This window comes from Corapipo altera, unplaced genomic scaffold, assembly GCF_003945725.1.
Source record: "Corapipo altera isolate COAL_440 unplaced genomic scaffold, ASM394572v1 2b, whole genome shotgun sequence".
NCBI lineage: Eukaryota > Metazoa > Chordata > Aves > Passeriformes > Pipridae > Corapipo > Corapipo altera.
The window spans coordinates 22,240,875-22,255,835 of NW_020884874.1; the positions used below are offsets into that span (position 1 = coordinate 22,240,875).

The 14,961-nt window shown below is 38.5% G+C and overlaps 1 protein-coding gene across 1 annotated transcript in view; it reads right to left on the reverse strand.

Annotated features, from left to right (window-relative positions):
- The window catches only part of REPS1 (RALBP1 associated Eps domain containing 1), a 61,470-nt gene extending 47,253 nt beyond the window's left edge, over nucleotides 1-14,217 (reverse strand). The window contains exon 1 of the mRNA XM_027670230.1: nucleotides 14,204-14,217. The gene's annotated coding sequence lies outside the window, so the exon portion shown is untranslated. The remainder of the gene's footprint in view (nucleotides 1-14,203) is intronic.
- Nucleotides 14,218-14,961: the final 744 nt, after the last annotated feature.

Below are 14,961 nucleotides of genomic sequence, written 5' to 3' on the forward strand. Positions count from 1 at the left end.
GTACTGTTAGTTTCTCTCTTCCTTCAATTTCATCCCCAGGCACAAAAGTCCATGAGACTTTGCCTGTGAATATCCACGCAAAGAAGGCACAGAGAATCGAAATCCACGGGCATTAATTTCTGTCCTCGCGCTTCCCACCGGAGCTCAATCATGTTCTCTTTTTGGCAAACCTGGTCTCTTGTCACATCTGCTCATTTCCTGACTACTAGGAGTTAGGCAAGTTCCAACTGAAAAAGTGAACTACATTTTCACACAGCAACAATTGAGCGACGTGATCCACAAGCAGTAAGCCTTTATGCTTCAGCACCACTTCAATAACTCCATACAATGAATCAGCTGGGTTTATCAACCACAGCTGAACTACATGTGGCTCAACAAAAAGCTGGTTGGGTATCTCCTTGCCATGTACCAGGATTCTAGCACTTCATGAAAATAAGCTGCTGTAAAACTTGTCACAGCAAGGTGTGGGATGTTCACAAACACTTAGTTTCAAAGAAGTCCCAAGAGGATCAGCATGCCTTGGGCTGTACACACAACTCAAATCCTGCTGGACAGAAACAAGCTCCATTAAATCACTTGGCTATGTCTGCATCACACTTCACACATTGTCCTACAGCTCCTGCATATTTGTATTTTCCCATTGTAGTATTTCTGCAGTGTGATGTCTGGTGAGACATCAGGGGATAACAGGACATTCTCTAAAAACAAATAAATGAAAAAAATAATTCAATATAGTTGAATACAATACAGTAGTTTCAACAGGTTGGTTGGACTACAAAAAGTGCCACCAGGAAAGAAGTGACAGTGTAAATCGACAGATGACAAATCAAATAAAACTTCTGAGGCATCAACATCTAAAATAAATTGCCTGTACTCAATCTAATGCCAAAAATAATTACACTAAGTTTAAGTAACCAGCAGAGCTAAAGCAGAGGGGATTCAATAGACAGCTGGCAATCGAAACCAGTGCAACAGTAAAAGCAGCCCATTTTTTTAAAGCACTGTATGCTGGAAGAATGAGGGAACATCCACATACTTGACTACAACCAAAACAGAAAGCCTGTGGATTAGGTGGCCTAGCATCAACAAACAAATTAACCAGACTCTAATGTCTTATGAAAAGAAGCAATGATGCAAACATTTTGAGCCTATGGAATCATTAGGCAGTAATGGCTTTGTTCAATTTCAAAGCCACTACTGAGCTACAAATTACCTTGTTTGCAGCTAGTGAGTACCAACAGATTGAAAAAAAACTTCAGCTAAACCCCAAATTAATAATTCAGCTACCACGACAGATAAGTATTAGAAAGGAAAAGCGAGTATCAATTAAAAGTAAATAGATATAAATATAGAAAATACACCAGATATAAGCATCAAGAAAAGGAAAAAGCTAAGGATTACAAAACAAAAACCCACTACAAAACAAACTAACAAACCAAAAAAAAAACCCCAGCAACAAAAAAAATCAACAAAGAAAGAATGTTCTGCAGCTGCTGAACAAGTAGGTGTCAAATCCAACTATAGCTATATTTCAAATACAGGATATATCCCAATCAGAAACATGACTGAAGGTTGAGTAAAATCATTAAATGCAAACATCTTGTGGAGATTCCTCTGCTGACTGTATGCTTGAACATACTCAAAACAGCACACCTATAATCTTCTTGAAGGAGGATTTAAACATTCAACAGGTAATAAGCTATTCTGAAGGGGAGAATAATACTAAAAAATAATCAAGGGATTGCTTCTCTGAGATTTAGGTTTAGGGCTTTCATCTTCTTAGGAAGAGAGAGGATAAGCAACTATCCTTAACTCTTCAAGGACCGCAAAGCCATTTTCAAGACAAAATGCTTCACAACTGTTTTAATCTCCTTAGATATGAAGATCTTGAGGTCATACAACTTCAATTAACAAGGTCAACAACTCTGTGAAGCTCCAGAACTGTTGGAAGACGTTGATACATAAAACCCCCAAACCAACCAAAAAACAAACAAACAAACAAAACCAACCAACCACAAAACATCAAACTCACAAAACCAAAAACACACCAAAAAAACCCCACCTCAGTGCAGTAGCTGGAAATTATGAAATTGCACACTCAGTCATCATACTGCAAAGAAGTAACAGCAGCATCAGCAATATAATGACTTGGTGCAAATCAGACACGTTCATGGCTGGGCTTCGCGAATGAAGATTTGGGGAGGGCTCTACCCACGTTTGTTACAAGCACGTTTGTGGCTAAAAAGGCCAATACGAGATAGGAACGTCCAATTGCAAAAGGCACAACAGAAAGACTCCTTAGGTGGTATATTCTGCAAGACACGATTCTTTCTGCGTTGTCTTTTCTCCTCAAGAGTGATCCTGCGTGCGTTCTCAAAAGCATCAGCAGCGTTAAAGATGGTGTGTCTCCAGACCTCCCGATTGGAGGCCAGAGTAAGTCAGACATGTATAAGAAGCAGTATATAATGTCAAAGGCACCGTTTCAAGTATGTACCTTCTAAAACTCTAACAGGTTTCCAACAAGAGGCCCTTGAACTTGGAAAGGTTTGTGAACCGAAAAAACTTGAGACTTGAGAACCTTTACAAATTCCAGGTGAAGTGGAACAAATCACATCTCTATCAAATGTGGAGAAATGCACTTTCCAGAACTCAGAAAGCCTCCCTGGGAGAGTCTCCCTGCCCTCAGGTTCTTCTACAAGGCAAATCAAGCCCATTATTTGTAAACATTATTCACACAAAAGTACAACAGTACTTAAACAGGGATGACTTCAATGGCAAAACAATAAATTTAGCAACATGTATGCCACCTACACAGTAAAGATAAAAATATTTCATCTGCTTGGAGAGAGTTACTGAAGTACCTGCTGTTCCATACCAGAGGGTGGTAAGAGGCAAGACGTGGAGACAACTTCTGTGGACAGGAAACTACAACACACATGGTCTGTGCTGATGAGAGGGGGGGAGTGAACAAACTCGGAAGGGGACCTTTTGTATCATCTCATCTGAACAGGACATTAATGATTTTCATGTCTGTATTGTTGGTGTAAGACTTCTTTTTTTAACGTTAATAAACATGAAGAATTCCTACATAGAATCACAGCATAGTTGAGCTTGGAAAGGCCCTCTGGAGATCATTTGTTCCACTCTCCCTGCTCAAAGGAGGCTCAGCTACAGCAGGTTGCGTAAGACTGTACTGAGTTAGGATTTTAAGTATATCCAAATAGGGAGACTCTGCAACCTCTTCCAGTGTTTGCTCACCTTTACAGTAAGAAAGCTTCTTTTATGCTTAAATGAAACAATCACCATGAACAATATCATGTAAACCATGCGCCAGAAATACAAAACAGGTTTCCACATTCATTTCACAGTATTTGATACAAACTTGAATTAAACCAGATATATGAATATACCTGTGCTTCGATATCTAGAATACGATTTTGAGTTTTACTGTACACATTAACAACAACCTTTAAGTTAAAAAATAAAAAAGCTAATTTTTTACTTCAGATAAAGATAAAAAATTAAATAGAATAACCTGCTTCAGTTTTGTTAGTTAATATAAATGCAACTGATCACAGATTGATATTAATTCACAGTTTAAAATTTAAAAAATTATCATATCAACATTATTTCTGTATGTCACATGCAGCAATTCATTGATGAGAATTCTAAAGCTCTTGGTAAACTTAACCATTAAACTGGTACGACAGAATGATTTCCAATTTAAAAGTTTAGTGGAATACAACCTGAAATTGGGTACTAGAATGCACTGTCCTACACAGGCACCCTTCTGAAGTCATGTAATCCGATCACCTTGGCTACAACAAAAATTAACAATATCTCTACAGTGGAATGTAATTCAGGGATGTATAACAAGTTGAAAAAATGTTTCCTAATCATTGCTGTTGTAGCAGAGAAAAAAAAACAAACCTGACTATCACTACACACCAAAGTACTATGAAAAACTCCTTCACTCATTTTTTTCCTAGATTAAATACATTTCTTTCCTCACAATTCCTTACCTCCTAATCTTGTTGTTCTGCAACCATTGTTAGATCAATTCCTTTCACTTCATTTATATCAACCTGCCTCACTACGTGCAGACCACAGCCTGGCACAGGTTTTTAACCACAGTCTCTCACCTGTTGTCAACTGGATAAAGCAATATTGATTAGTTTGTGAATATTAGTTAGCTTTTTTAACTTCTCTTCAAAAAAACCTCACTTGACAGTTTCTCAGATGCAACAGTTGTTGACAGCACTGCGCAGCAGGAACAAGACAGAGAACTGACAAAGATCCTTCTTTTGATGAGTTATTTTTAAACCAAGTCAAGTCTCTGACCCAGTTCTCTGCATCGCTCCACAAACCTTGGCACATGGTGGAGCACAAGAAAAAAAACCACAATTGTAGATAGAACAAAAACATGCCACTAAAAGAAACAGTCCAAGTATTGCTCTGAATTCTATGTTTCAGCACATGACAAACATTTAAATAGTCTTACACCTATCCAAAGATCATTTGCAAAATGCATCTGCGAAGGATAACAAATAATGCTATATTTGGTATTCAGTAAGTGTGAAGCAGGAAATATTCATGTTGAACAGCAAGTATAAAATTACCTCTAATATATCATTTATCTTATTAGGTACTTTCAAAGTATAATAGTAAATAGAGTTAATTAGTTGATACTAAGAATTCCAAGGCACAGAGTATATTTAGGACATCGCTGTATTTTGTTGCATAACAAATAGTAACGTCTTCCTTTTAAGTCTTACTGATTGTTCCATGAAGACGGATCTCAGTCAATGCCACAAACCTGGCTTCAGAACACAGTCCTTGGAAGAAATAAACCAAATAGTATTGGAGGACTTCCAAGACAACACACGCTCTCTGACAATGAACTATTTAGAGTCTCTTACTGTCTGAGCTTCTCCTAATACTTCTCCGCCCTTGATTTTCACACTGCACATATCCACAGTGGAAGCAGACTGCTAAAATACCATCAGGGAGAACAAGCTACTCATCAGCTTGGACAATTAATTCTCTGTAGATACTTCGAACTAAACTCCCTGTTCCACAGGTCATTTCAGGTTCAAACACACTTCTGTTTCAATTAAATGAAATTTCAAAATTAATCACATCAGAAATGAAACTTAATTAAAAAAAAAATGATCCAGTATTTTAAGCCTCAAATTATTCTGCCCCTGTACTTTGGGATCTGTTTTACAAGCATCTCCACTCCCAGACTACGGGTTGGCAGATTTGGAGTCATGCTTACACTCTGATAACAGTGTAATAGAAAAGCAGCAAAACGCACTGGAAATTTAAAACTCTGATTCATGACAGAAGCACATAAATTCTTAACAAGTGAATATGCTGAACACCACATGCACACAAAAAACCTCACAGAACTTTCACTACTGTGGTCCTTTTTGAACCAATTATATTTTAGGTCATTCCTGACCTCAACCTGTTGCAAAAGTGGTCTGTGACACCTTTTGTTGTTCCTGGTAGCATAAAAGTTCATGGTGGATTAGCCTCATTTATGAAAGAGGCTTTCATGCCTCAATGCAATAGCTTTGATTTTTCCATTTGCAACCAAAGTTTGTGATCTTGCTAACAGCTCCTGCAAAAGCTGTCACAAGCTCTACACATGAGTCTTACCTGCAGAACCTCTCATGTAGAGCTCCACGGCTCTCCAGAGGTCAGCAGTTCCCTTCTTGATTTGGTAGTACATGGTGAACACCATCAATCAATCAATCAATCAATCAATCCACAAAGACAAGCAGATGCACCCCTACATGCAACTACAAAAGAGTTCAAGATAATGACTTAGAGGGATCGCTTTTCCAAATATCTAGTCATAGACTGTCCTACTCGACTGTAACTTAAATTATTGCCAAATAGCCTCAAAAAGAGGGCAGAATGAAGAATTGTATGCCTTCCTGGTATGTTCAATAGCACCAACAAAGGAAAATCCAGACAGCCAGATGAACACTCGCTTAGAAAACAACTACTATCCCCCCAAGTAACACCTAGAAGACCTCAAGGCAGTTGCTCTTTGCTTATATTAAGATTCTCTCTATTGCTGTTTTTCTGGCAGAGTAGGTGTTCATGAGAAAAGCACTTTACAAGCAGAAATGGTAATAAAGCAGCCAGAAGAACTGGAAATAAAAAAAAAAAAGCTGAAGCAGTAAGATACATTCTGGGGACCTATAAGAACCATTTCTAATTTTTGATGCATAAAGAGCGGTTAAAATGAGATATTTCACATGCCTGCCTTCTCCCACCATGTAATTCTTCAATACTCCTTAATCTAAATAGCTCCTCCCTCCTCTGCTCTCAGCTGCACGGTTCCTCATTCCTGAGCACTACCTGTTGCTCATCTATCTGGTCACACAGTATGATTCCTTCACTCAGTCAGCCAACAAAAAGTTACTGTGTTAGTTATTTGCTCTTTTATTAAACTGAATCTGTCTACTGTACAACCAACAAACACCTCAGCAGAGCTTCAGAAGTTATTTCCTCACAACCTTTATTTATAACAGAAAAAGTACAAGTTTTTGTGAACAAACTGCAATTAATTTGTATAGTACGCATCTCTGACTGGTCAACATCAGATGTCTAGTATTTGTTTTTATGGTTGCAGTTTATGTTTCTGACAACAAGCTCTGAAGTAGAAATGGCAAACAAGCCCCAGTTGGCACACATGGAATGATACTCTTCATTTGTAATCTTCTGAGGCACCTCATCTTATTTTTGCAATAATTAAAAATCCAGCTGAATACTTACGAAAACTAACCAAGTTTGTCCTTTATTTATTGCTTGCTTGAGCTCCTGGTTGCAGTTTATTTAAGTAAACAACTTCTGAAGCTTTGCTGATCTTCAAAATGTAATTTCCTAAAACGTAAGCAAATGGACAGAACTATTTGCATATAAGCAGCAAGAAAGCATCTAGCTTTAGCAGGCACTGGAGAGATATTTTACAGATATTCCAACTGTGGATGCTCCTGCCATGCAGCATTAGGTTGAATATTTTTCCTATTTTTCCTAATGTTAAATACTGAAGAGAGCAGCATTTATATCGACATTTTGATTCTTTTCAGACCTTCTTTATAATTGAAGCAATCCAGTGATTGATATTCCCTACTAATAATTATTTTCTTTCTTTTTCAGTTTTAACATTTTCTCCACACATTACCTTTCAATACTGTACCAGAACAAATGTAACACAGAAAAACCTCAAAGAATGAACACAAGCTTCTGGCTTTTGCTAATATAAGATGAAGATTAAAACATTCTCTCATCCCAGAATTAGTGGTCGTGCTGTGGCCTGGTCAAATAGGACTGTTCCAGTCATTCCTGAGCACATTCATCTAAGTTTACCTGAAGCTACTGTGCCCATTACTTTAAGCTGCTTTCCATCTCAATCTTTTTTTCCTCTGAGTATCAATATAAGCAGTGTTAATTAGTTACTTAGCTTTGCACTGCTCTCCTTCTCCCACTAGGGCCTACAAGCCTTAACAATGCATGTATCAAAGTTTAAACAAACTCTGTCAAAGTTCTAAAAACAGTGTGCTGCATGTTTATAAAGCTACACTTGAGACTCAGCTGTTAACACTAGGTCTTAAATGATTTAAGATGCTTCAATTCAGAAAAAAGCAAATCACACACACACTATTGTAGTGAGAACAGACTTTTCTACAAAATTCCCGACTATTAGCCTGCAGCAAGAGTATAGTTAGCACCAAATGCTAAATTTTACACAGCTTAGTCTTGGTCATCCTTTTCTGGAATTACTGATGTTGAAATATCTTTCAATATCTTCAAAACTGAGCCTACTCATTGCTCTACTACCAAACTTAAGAAGCATTTTAGATGTCAGAAGTCAACCATTCCAGAAATTCAGGTCAGACTGTCATCTTTTCCAAGTCCTTTAACCTATCAAAACACAGCCCCTATACACAGACAGACATGCCTAAGTTATAGTGTACTTTTTGTATAACAAGTGTAGGGATAGTTTTACTCTTCAGACACTAGTCCCAGGTGGATAAACAAGCAAGTCATGAACATGATTGCCAACTCAGTACATTAGTTTAGAAAGAATGACAGTGCTGGCTTAAGAATATGCTTATGGTCTACAGAAATACTAAAGGATAAAAAGTGAGGAAAATATTCTTACCTTTATTGGAACTCCACTGAGAAAAATCTGATAGTCAACATATTTCTCCCACATTCACTTCTGACCTCAAACTCATTTAAGCAAAGAACAGAACTCCAGTTTAAAGTCTAGGAATTCCACAAGAAAGACTAACCTAAACAGCAAATATTTATGACCTGATAGGTGTGAAACTTGTCTGCAAGGACTAATATTTTTGAAAGCTAGCAAATACAATTGAAAAGTCATAAAGACTGCCAGCAAAGTCCTATAATTTCACAGTATCTACAGAACATTTATTGAAGATTAGACTAAGATGAAGGCATGTTTGCCATTTTTCACAGTCAGTAAAGTACTTAAAACTTCTAATACAAAAGAATCATCTTTATGGGAAAAAGACCAGGTTTACAATCAATAATTTTGCAGAGCTAACTTGTTTCTAAGACAGCTGCATTTGCCAAAGGCCCTGATATTTGATTTTAGAATTCTATCCAGTCATGTCAGAAAGGATAATAATCATTCCTGCTGTCATCTGACAGCACATTTAAAAAAGAAAAAAATAAACTGTTTTCAAACAAAGCTGAGCCGACACTTGACATTATCTGAGTGCTGTGCTGGTATACAGAATTATGAAGGAATTATTTACTATGTAAGTCACTGTATACAGTATGAATGCCAGTCAATTTCATAGGCTCAAAAACAATTACACCAAGAAATCCACTGAAAACAAATATAACTCTAATAGACTTAATCTATACCCCTAAAGTTTTGCCATTAACTTTCTGCCTTTTATTTACAAAACAATAACTGTTCTCTGACTAAATGCTGCTGAGATATGAGACTACTCAAACTAATTAAATGTAAAAAGAAATTATTTGCAGTCCACTATAGTCTCTGTGAAAGCAACATCACTAAAGTAAACATTTCTTTACCAGAATTTTGCAGAAACTCAAAGCACAATTCACAGCACACACAGCAGACTAGGAGCCATTTCTGCCACCAAAAGAAAGTAGACCACTTATATATCTCACCAATAAACAGAAACAAAGCCAATCTACTACTCTGTTAAGAACAAAATACTTTATTATGGTGACATTTGAAGAGAAAAAATAGGTAATTCACAAATGGAATATTCTTAACTGCAGATCAAGGCACTGTTTCTATTTAAGACAGATTTTTAACAGCTCTTATTTCCTAAATGAGGACTGGGATACAGCATAATGCATGTACAAACATCCTTTATATATATATATGATATATAAATTACGGAAAATTATAATCACAAAAGGTTACAGACTCATCAACTTTATGGTGCTCAGGCTAACAAAATATATGACAGACTAGTAAGAAAATTGCTATAACTTACAGGTTTCTACACTGGAAGAACACCTTCATAACGACCTGTTGCGAATATTGCCTCAGAATAAATTTGAATTTTAAAATAATAATAAAAACCCCAAAATGCATGGGTTGGATTCAACTAAGTGATTTTTTTTTTCTTTTTAAATTTAGGCTTGTTGAAGACTAGTTAAAGGTCAGTATGAGGAGAGGAAAGCTTTTCACACAGCACGCATTTTTTTAAAGACCTGAAAGTACTCCTAGTTTTAAATATACTCCAAATCCATATCACTGAAAGGAAGGCATGGAATTTGCTATGCATAAAGAATGCTAACTTCTTACCTCATCAGTTCTGAAAGAATAATAAATTCCGCAAATTAACCAGAACGAGTTTTTCTTCTGCATGTCTCTACCACACAGGTAATCCTAAGCATGCCCTGGTCCAGCTTCCATTTAAAGTTGGCATTTGGTAGACTCTACTGTAGTCTTTCTGTAGGAAAATTCACTGAAACAATAAAATCATTGTGAACAAGCTTTTATTTCCCTAGATCCCTTTCTCTCTACATCCATTTTCCAACAAAGAAGCCAACTTTTTAAATCAAGAACCTGTAATTTCATTTTGCCATGTCCTGCCTGTGGATTATAATTCCATTTATAATTGTGCTGCCTGTCAGCAGATGAGCTCTGGCATCTGAGAAAACTACCACTGCATGTTCTGTTCCCTATGCTTGCCAAAAACTACCACCCCAACAACAACACAAGGCAGCATATGCCCGCACCTAAGCTATTTTCCTGCACAGTGCAAAAACTAAGCTTATGGCTCTATGCTCAGAGTCTGGACTTCTCTCCACAGCAGCTCCGTCATGGGTATGTATTTTCTCACAATTTTGATGAGGCAGGAAACTCTGACAGAGAGCTGAGGCAGACAACCAGAGACGGTAATTTTTTTCCATCAATGATACAAGAACGATCAAAACTAATCTGCCTGTAAAGACTCCATAAAAACAAACAAACAGCTTGAAATTGGCTGATGAGCCAATAATAGGCTTTACACTAGGTTTTTACTGAACTAATGCAAGCATACTGTAATTAAAGAAACTGGTCACGATTGTACAAGTCATCTGTCATCTCAAAGACTTTCTAACAGTAAATTAGAAGTCAGGAAACGCTGTACAATCTCAGCACTGACGATGACAATTCATTAATTTTAGAGATAATACATGCTAATTCTCACATATTTGTTGTTTTCTAGTAATATTGTATTTTAAAGCAAGATGACTTAACTCATTCATTTCAGATGAGTATCATGCACAACTGATATGTGAAGTTTCTATGATTCATAATCAAGGGTACAAGTTCATAAAACATTTTGTGATTAACTCACCTAAACAAGAATTCTACAAATCTAACAAATGGAACAGCTATCATATTCATGCCATGCATAAGGAATGAACTTCACAACTCCTTTTTTGGATGACTGTAGCTTTTATAAGCAATTTCACCACTGGTCCAGAGACACCAAGAACTGATTTTATTAGCACACCTACATAAGCATTTAAGGTCAGATGTGGAATGTGCCTTTCAAGCCAATTTCCTGATCACACTCAATCCTCTGTGCAGCCACTCCAGAATGGGCAACTACATTCCTTTTGTATGAAGCCAACCTAGGAGACATACCCTAGGATGGCACATAATGAATCCCAGCTAACATTCAGTGTACAGGACCAGGAACTTTATCAAAGTTTTATCAGTGTACAGGAACTTTACCAAAAGAAAGCTTCTGAAATACATAAACAGAGCTGATGACAGCTCCTCGGTATAACTTATGTTGTGTCATACTACATGCTAATACAAACACCAATGCATATGCAACTGAGCCATGAGCTGAGGCAAGTGAAAACTAACTTTGACAAAACCTTCTAACTTTTGGCTGAATATACTCCCAAGCCAGCTTACTGTCTGTTGAAAGGAAGTCAGAGCCAGCATGAGGCTGCTCCAGCTTCCAGTAGTTAAAGCTACCATGAAACCCATGCTAGGTCACAACTGAAATACCCAATTGCTCTAGAAAAAGGAAAGTTCTCCACTTCTCCCTCTGTCAGCAGTTTTCCTGTCTCCTTTCTTGTGCCAGCACTGTCATTCATTCAACCCCACTGTTACCTGATACAGAGTTATTGTCAACAAAAAGCTGTGATTAATTTTCTGCCTGCATAGCCCCTGACACCAGCATACAACAGCCCTGGACAGGCACTAATGTCTTTGCAAGGAGAAGCAGGAACACATAGCTGGGGGCAGACTGAACCACCTCCTTCAGTGGAAACTCAGCAACAGACTGGGTCAGCTGCAGTGTGAAACCACACCCTGAGAGCAATCTGAAGACTCATATAACTATGGAGAAGTAGTTGGACTTGTTATCCCAACACATGTACTTTTATTCACTATTTTATGCAAGTCTTCTACCTTAATGCTCATTTCAGGGATGTGCATAAACAGGAAGAAATACGGGTTAAGAGAGGCTGGTGTTCTCACGCTGGTGTGGTATTTTTGTTCTGGGAATAAGGTTGTCCTTTTGTGTATGTGCATTAAATAGACATATAGCTTTTGTTTTCCAGGATGCTGCAGCTTTGCGTACAACAACCATAACTGTTTCAGTCTTCTACATGTTCATTTATTCCTATTTAATAGGCAGCTGACAGTGTCCCTTAGAGGCAGAAATGAAAATGATTAGGAACAATGAGCCACACATAATAACTTTTCCTGCTGCAAGACAGATCTCTCACATAGACATAACTCTTTGCAACAAAGGTTGCACGTATATCCAGACTTTACACAACAGATTTTCAAGCAAAACAAGTTACGAGTCTAAAAATGCAACCATCACACATTTTCATTTCCAAAAGACTCAGTTCTGAACTGTACAGTACAAACCTGTACAGCTGAAGAGGAAAAATTTTGAGGCAGTTCTTCATGACTACTTGGTCCCCTTGAGTTTGAAGAGCAACGATTTTATACTTTGTTTTGCACACCTACAAAGGTACTTAGCATTCATGTGACTAGTACTGCACTTGCATTCCAGGATTATATAAGTATTGGGTAACTGAATCAAGCTCCTTTCCCCACAAGCATCAGGTGCTTCAAATGAACAGGTAAGAACACAGCCACCATGTGGTCAAAAGAAAATTCCATCTCCTTCAGAGGGTCTCTTTATTTCTTAAACTATATTAGCTTGAGGTTTAAGTTACAAAGTCTCAGCTTTGAAAACATCAAATGCGACTTGCCTTCAAAGAACCCCAATCCAATGTATTTATGCCTGTGTTAACCTGAGGTAGAGCCATGCTTTAAAAGGAACATAAAATGACTAGACAACTAAATTCTTTTTAAAATACATGGTAGTTCACAGGTGACCAACAGTGACTGCACAAGATATTCTTAACAGGTTAAACTGCTAAGGGCATTTTGACTTTCTTTTTATTATTTACAGTCTCATTCCTCAGGCAATCTAATATCTTGTTTGCCATTATAACTGCAAAGTTTTCCTTGAGATTACTACAGTGATAAGCCAGGTCTGCTTCTTGAGTTAATTTATTTAGGACCCACAGAATGACGCCCGAGTAGTCTCTCTTCTCCAGATGCAATCTACTTCGCAGAAAAATATCTGACCTCCTCTGCAAAAGATAAGGATATAATCTGTATCCACTTATATTCAAAATTCCAAGTCTTTCCAAGTTCTTGCACTAAATTCCTGCATAAAACAATCTCTAGCACTAGCTGACTTTATTTATACACTGATCCAGACAAGTTTTATGTAAAAGAAATTTTAAATACAGCAAACATTTAAACATTCACTTTCCTAGGATGATTTTTCTGAAACTGGTTGGCCACACTCAAAAGCAACAGTGGGTGGGCCTTGAGAAACCTCACTCATAATACTGAGCATGCAGACTCTCTTAAGTCCAGTCTAACAAGTCATAAAATAAGAGATTACTAGTTTTACCAGTAAGAACCACTTCTTATTCAGCCCTCTTCCACTTCATTGTGTCTCAAACTCGTTTCAGCAAACCAAGTTGCCCTTGGGAGGCCCAAAACACATCAACAGTAACCCTAATCTGTAAGTGTTCTCCTGGTACTAAATTACAGAATGTTGAAGTTTCTGCACTCTGCTTCCAGCAAAAGTAAGTTTAATACTTCTGTTAAAAAGGCTGCTTATCTCACCAGGCTGAGGATGAAACCACATAAAAGGCGGCACGGCTTTCTAAATACAGCTTTACCCACAGCAGCTCAAAAGACTATACATGAACTTTAAAGTACTGAACAGTGACAGAGGGAACTGCAGAAGCAGCAAATTATTACAAGTAGCTGTTCATAAGAATGGTTCACTGGGAATATGTTCCTCAAATAATTACACACGTCAAAGCAGACTTTCCCTTTCCTGTTCCGATAGCTCTGCAATACTGCTACACCTTTTGGATGTAACCTGGCCAAGGAAGTAAGTGCTAAAACCGCGCACACACAGACTACAAGTATGGGCCCGTGTCAGTTTTAACACTGAATTTTTCATTTTTAGAAATGCTTTGATGACTACAGGTAAGTTAATTCCTGCCAGCAAGTGATGTCCACAAAACACTGCACGGCTTAGGTGAAGTGGATCAGGATCAGCATCAGCAGCTCCCAGTGACACAAACCCAAATTTCCTTCTGTGTTGCTCTTCACCAGTAGACTGTGGGATGAATCTCACCCATCTCCCTAAAATGCTTCGGGAGTCCCATTTTTCAAATGGCCTCTGCCGGTGTGGAACAAACAAGACAGAGTTTCCTGCCAGCTGTAGGACACTGCCAGCAGCCACCGGCCCCTTCCCAGCCCCCGCAGGTATAAGGAGAGCGGGAGCCGCAGGCTGCTCAGTGCTGAGTCCGGAGGGACTCAGGTGGCCGGCTCTAGGCCAGACAGTAGCTTCTTACTCTGTGTAGGGAGCTCTACTGTGTCCAGATCTGGGCTCCTCAGTACAAGAAAGACAAGGAGCTGCTGGAGAGGGTCCAGTGGAGTGCCACAAAGATGACAGGGGTCTGGAGCATCTCTCATATGAGGAGAGACTGAGGGAGCTGGGCCCGTTCAGTCTAGAGAAGAGAAAGCTGACAGGGGATCTAATCAATGCACATAAATATCTCAGAGGCAGGTGCCACGAGGACGGTGCCAGACTCTTCAAAGGTGCCCAGTGACAGGACAGGGAGCAGAGGCCAGAAACTAAAACACAAGAAGTTCCACCTGAATATGAGGAAGAACTTCCTTACGTTGAGGGTGGCAGAGCACTGGAAGAGGCTGCCCAGGGTGGTCACGGAATCTCCTCTTTGGAGAATTTCAAAACCCACCCGGACGCGTTCCTGTGCCACCTGCTCTAGGTGACCTGCCTTGCCAGCGGGGTTTGACTGGACGATCCCCAGAGGTCCCTTCCAACTCCGCTGGCAAGGCAGGTC